Source organism: Mya arenaria, chromosome 11, assembly GCF_026914265.1.
Source record: "Mya arenaria isolate MELC-2E11 chromosome 11, ASM2691426v1".
Classification (NCBI taxonomy): domain Eukaryota; kingdom Metazoa; phylum Mollusca; class Bivalvia; order Myida; family Myidae; genus Mya; species Mya arenaria.
The window spans coordinates 33,096,654-33,102,687 of record NC_069132.1 but is presented as its reverse complement, the minus strand read 5'-3'; the positions used below and the strand labels follow the sequence as shown (position 1 = coordinate 33,102,687).

General features: G+C 37.4%; 1 pseudogene; it reads left to right on the top strand.

The window, feature by feature from the left end:
• Positions 1-2,785: 2,785 nt before the first annotated feature.
• Positions 2,786-4,895, top strand: LOC128208478 (52 kDa repressor of the inhibitor of the protein kinase-like; annotated as a pseudogene).
• Positions 4,896-6,034: the final 1,139 nt, after the last annotated feature.

Here is a 6,034-nt window from a genome sequence, read left to right as displayed (position 1 = left end):
CGGTCAAGGACACACGATCAGTGAGATCACGTTTAAAATAACAGTTTAAGGGGTTTCGAGGTTAAAAACGTGGATCATCGTAAAAATTAATCTGCATAGTCATCCACTGTTTCGTTTAATATGTTTTTTGTCTTAATTTACTTTACATTAATCGCCGGGCTACATACTTAAACATTGTTTAATGTATATTAAACGCAGGTATGAACTAGTACTGGCACATGTTAGAATATATAGCATGAGACAGTGCAAAGTGTATATTTATGAAAAACAAATAATTTCAAATATTTTTTTACATTTCTGGCATTGTGATTTTTAGCTAGGATTTTTTTTCGTTTTTTTATATTTTGAAAATAATAACTTGAGTTTAAAAAATCCGGTGCAAGTGGACGCTATAGACAGAGTTGACCTTTTGAACCATGAATGTACTTTTGTATTTATAGAGTTTTGGATTGATTCATATTTTATGTTAATAATTAGATATGATACATACGATTTCTTTTGTTTGACCTCATTCCATAGTTAAGGGTCGGGGTGCTAGACAAATATGGGACTTAAAGTTATAATCGCCATTTAAATACGACTCCTTTATTTGTGTTTTGAATTAGTTTAGTTTGACCTTAATGAACTATGCATAAAGGGAAGAGGAGCAACTCTGTCAAGTTATCAGCCTTCTTAGTTTTTGGAGTTTCCTCACCTTGACTAAGGGAATTTCTTAACTTCACATGATAATTTAAAATCGATTCATAACGTGTGCAGGTTTAAGAAAATTGAAGAATAGAAAAAAACACACGACATTACATGGATGTCTCCTATTTCATTTGTCAACCTGTTTAGTTTCATGCTCACCATCTCATATGTATTTGTCGTTGTTATCTTCAGTAATACGTAAATCTTATATACAACGATTTTACTTTTATGTTAATCCATCTGTATTTAAATTCCATCAATTATTGGCATCATGTGACAAAAAGGAAGTTATGAATGGTTGTAAATATATAAAAGAAGCATTTGTCATACGCAACTCACTTATAAATTATACAACTTAATATAGTAGTAAACTTTCCCTCACTGCCACGATAAAATAATTATTATTTTGTATTCAATCTACTAATGTATATAAACTTCGTGCCTTCTTTAAATTCTATTTTATAATGTTATGTATAAGTTGACAGGGGCGTAACTAGGCGTACTCCTGTACGCCCGTGCGTACAATTCTATTCCGATTTTAAAAAAAAATGAGAAAGGCTTAAACTTCGAAAACAGGCATAAAAACCAGAGGCTTAGGGGGTATAGGCACATAAATACTGACTCTGTGGTTTGTCAGAACTGTTTTCGAATTTATGACTTCGAAGTCAGTTTTCGGAAGAGTGATAACAAAACGTGTCCGCTTTTTTTTAAATTTTAACTATTTCTTCAATGATGTCACCCTTGTGACGTCATCTATATAAGTACACCGAGGTTATTCCGAGTAATCAGCCATTTCAAAATGGTATCCTCGTGTGTTTATCCGCCGTATCCGGATGTTTTTGCTACCAGCATTTAGCCTTTGACTGGTGCTAAGAAGTTTGAGCTATTGTCCACTTCATGGGACGAGGCACATTGTTGCTCTTTCCCATCAAGGTATATCTGTTAAATAATTGCTCGACACTGTACCTCGATGTGCAACTATTTCATATTTGTTTACGTCGGATATGTATACTAAGCAACTAAAGTTAGGCACCGATATATCAATCATTTATTGCCTTCTGTACCGAGTATTGTATGTTTTGTTATGAAGATTTTTTCCCATGCTAGGGGATTTTACACAAGCATTAGCTTAAAAAAACATGCAGTACAGTACCACAGGTACTTGACACAAACTTTTTTTAATGTTCTATATGGGCTATATACTATAATAATTTATATATTTTAATAAACATATATAGGCCGATTTTTTATTATGTGACTTGCGCCTGTGTACAGTACCATGGTATGGTATACGATTTTGTAAATAGCAGGCAACATTGTACCAGTGTGATTATTAACCGCAGAGTAGCAAATACTTTTGAAACGTCGTAATAACATGGTAAAGCAAAAGCTTTCAATACTGTCAAAATTATACGATAAACAATTATTTTGAGTTTATTTTTTATAATTTTCAAAACAAATAATGTAAGTGCAAATATATTATAATTTTATCTTATTTACAGATTCAGCGGAGGAAAACTTCGGAAGGCCCAAGGTGTCTGGTTCAGGTCCCATTCATGGCTGAGGTATTCTATCAGCAAAGATGGCGTTTATTGCGCGCCGTGCTTCCTTTTCGGTGACAAGGTGGCCCGTAGTGAAGCTTTGACTAGGGAACCTTTTACAGACTGGTGTAATTTTTCAAAGATTGTAGAAAGACATAGCAAATCCCAATGTCATATTGACCAATTAATTGCTGCGGAGAACTACTTGGCCGTGTTGAAAGGGCAGAAAAAAAGACATTAAGTGCACAATATCATCTCAATTTAACGCCATGGTTGAAAAGAATCGTCAGATTTTAGTGTCTATTGTTGAAACAATTATTCTTTGTGGTCAGCAAAACATTGCGCTAAGGGGTCATGATGAGTCATCAAGCAATTTCCAAGCGCTGTTGCATTTCCAGGCAAAATATAATAAGCTTCTCAATGATCATTTGGTAAATGGTGACCCTAGAACCCGGTATACATCGCCCAAGATTCAGAATGATCTGATAGGTATTTGTGGCCAACTTATAAGTGGCGATATCGTTTCGAGGTGTAACGACGCTGGCGTATTTGGTTTCATGGTGGATGAGGCAACGGACGCTGCCACTATGGAGCAGATAGCCCTATGTGTGCGCTTTGTAGATTCAGAGAGTGACGAGATACACGAGGAGTTCCTCGGGTTCTCCCAATGCGAGTCTACCACTGGAGAGGCATTAGCTATTAATGCATTCATTGAAAACCTCACTAAATTAGGTATGCAAAACTATTGAAAGTATTTCATGGTTCTGTAACACATAAATTATGTAGTCGCATAAATGATCTTTAGATAATCGTCGGATTTAGATTAATTATACAAGTGAAAATTCCATACAGAATAAAAATACACCCTTTAGAAAACCTTTTCCTTTTTGTGTTGTATGCAATTTTCATGTGTCGTACACTTTTTATCTTATGTAATGTCGTGTTAGGGTCTTTGCTAAAAGATTAAAATAGCAGAAAAACGAATAAAACTTACCTACTGTTTAAAAAACGTTCTATAATGCTTATCATAACTCGTTTAAAGGTGTCAAAACGGATCAAATGCGTGGCCAGGGTTACGACGGTGCCAGCAATATGTCGGGCATACATCGTGGAGTGCAGGCGAGGATTCGATCCCTCATACCAGAGGCGATATACACCCATTGCAAAGCGCATTATTTGAACCTCGCCATCATCCATGCATCCAAAGAGGTTTATGCCAGAAACCTTATGAGTACGGTGCAACAGGTGGCATTCGCCTTTAATTATTCCGCAAAACGCTTACTTCAATTCCAAGAAACACTTGCAGGAGATGATGTCAGCAGGGAAGGCATGGCGGAGCGAACGCGACTCTGATCACTTTATGAGACTCGCTGGTCAGCACGTGCGGACGCTTTGCACACATTCCTTGTATCATACAGGTATAAAACAATCTTGATTATACAGTCGAAAATGAATCATTGCGTAAATATTGTTTTATTGTTATCCAAACACCATACTGGCATGGACATACTTTTTTTGTATCCTGTAGGACCGTGGTAACGACACTCGACCGACTTGCCGATGAAGGGGATACGAAGGCTGCGGTACATAAATTGTCAGTTACGAATTTCGAATTTATTGTGACCCTGGTGGCGATTTATCATCTTTTGTCAGCCCTAGTTCCACTGTCTTACATGCTACAGGCGAATGACTGTGACTTGCTTCATGCAGCTAACGACACAGGTAAATTTTATTTTCCATTTTAAATGATAAATTTTAAATATTCAGCACACACGTGAAAGCATGTACATAATAATTCGTTAAAATATCCGCAGCGCCTTACGACTCCTAATTCTTTCAGGCGGAAAGAAATGACGATGAAGTCTGGAACAGCCTGTTTCAGAAAGCGGTGGACATTGCTGGTGACTTTGAAGTCATACCCGCCGCTCCCAGACGTTATGGTCATCAACAAAATCGACCGAACGCCCCAGGCAATACGTCCGAATTTTGGAAGAGAAACATGTATTTGCCTTTCGTCGACCACTTGCTGGTAGAATTAGAAACACGCTTGATGCAGGGCCATGGTCGGTTCTGTGCCCAAAAGCTTCTTCCATTGAAGGTATCTTTTAACATACTTATACATCCTTGGATTTGTTTGCTAAATCAGGTATATGATTTATTGTAAACTGATTTATTTAATGAATAAAAAAACTAAGTCGCAACATTTGCGTTCTTTTGTAGATTCAGAATGACGGTCTTCCCCGGGAGAGTATCAATGACGTGTACCAAGCCTTCCAAGCATGCCTAGATGTGGATGAAACCATTTTTGTCCGCGAGTGTGAGCGGTGGCGTATGTGGTGGACGGACGCGACGTTGGCGGTTAACCGTCCAGCTGCCCCGGCGTCTCTAGCGGAATCAATTACGCTTGCAAGCAAAGCCCTTTACCCAAGACTACGACACTGTCTCACCCTTTTAATGGTCATGCCGGTGTCTACGGCAAGAGCCGAACGGTCGTTTTCGGTAATGAGAAGGGTCAAGACATATCTAAGAAGTACGATGGGTACTGAGCGCCTGTCAGGTCTTGGTCTCATGAATGTATGCAGAGACAGAGAAATCAGTGCAGAACGCGTTGTCGACAAGTTTGCTAACCAGCAAAACAGACGCCTTGCCTTTGTGTTCAAGGTTTAAATCTTAATGTCGCTTGAGAAAGACACAATATGGAAATTTTATGAGATCAACTATGTTTAATAATATGTACTGCGTATCAGAGAAACAGTATATTAACATTTAATCAATCTGTTTTGATTTTTTTCTACCCAAATATGTCGTTAATATAGCCCCTGGATAGTCACGAAATGCCAGTAAATCGCTTCCTTCTCCAAAAAAAAATCCGGGGGGCATGCCCCCGGACCCCCCTATTATGGGAGTACACTTAAAAATAACTCAGTTACGCCCCTGGTTGATATACGTGACATGTTTAAATATATATAAAACTATATGTATTACGACGATATACTCTTGTATAAGTCGAATAAACGGTCTAACCTGTTCTGCTCATCAACAGGTAAAATACAAACAAAGCGTGCCGCAGGCACTGTAGTATTCACCTCGGACGACAGTTGCGTTGACATGACTCGCCCTATGACCACAACCCCTCCTTAAAAAATCCTTTTTCAAGACCAAAATTAATTGAAACATGATCATCTATCACAAAACCCTAAATATCAACCAAAAATTCCAAGAATATTAACAAAAAACTTTTTTACACAAAGGTTGGCATGTTAAGGCCATCCTTAAAAAATTGTATGTTTGCTGTAACGCTACCCATCATTTTTACAGTGAGTAGGTAGGTAGGGATTTTTTTTTTTCCATTGTGTGCCTGAAATTACTCAGTAAATAAGTTTCTTATCATTTCAGATTGCTTGACACTTCATTTTGGACAGACCTCATCCATTAATCCATTATCATGTAGTACAGTGTGATGACTATCATCAGACATGTCTCATTCCATCATCCTCATTTGGACAGATCCCATGGACACAGACTTAGATACTTCATCACTGTGTCTACATAGTTGTACAACAAACTCTTAGGATTACAATATAAATAGTTACAGAACATTATAATAATAAATTTGGTATTTATAATGAACATCCAAAATAAGTTTCCTGTTAATAAAGTCTAATGCATTGCATCATTTTTGTTTATTGGCTTTGTTTGAGTAACATTTTTAGAAACCTACTCACAATGTTCCTGGGCAATCTCAGTCATCCTGAGTTGTTTACCAGTTCTTTAAAGTTCCCATACTCCTATCAGTAACTGAGAAC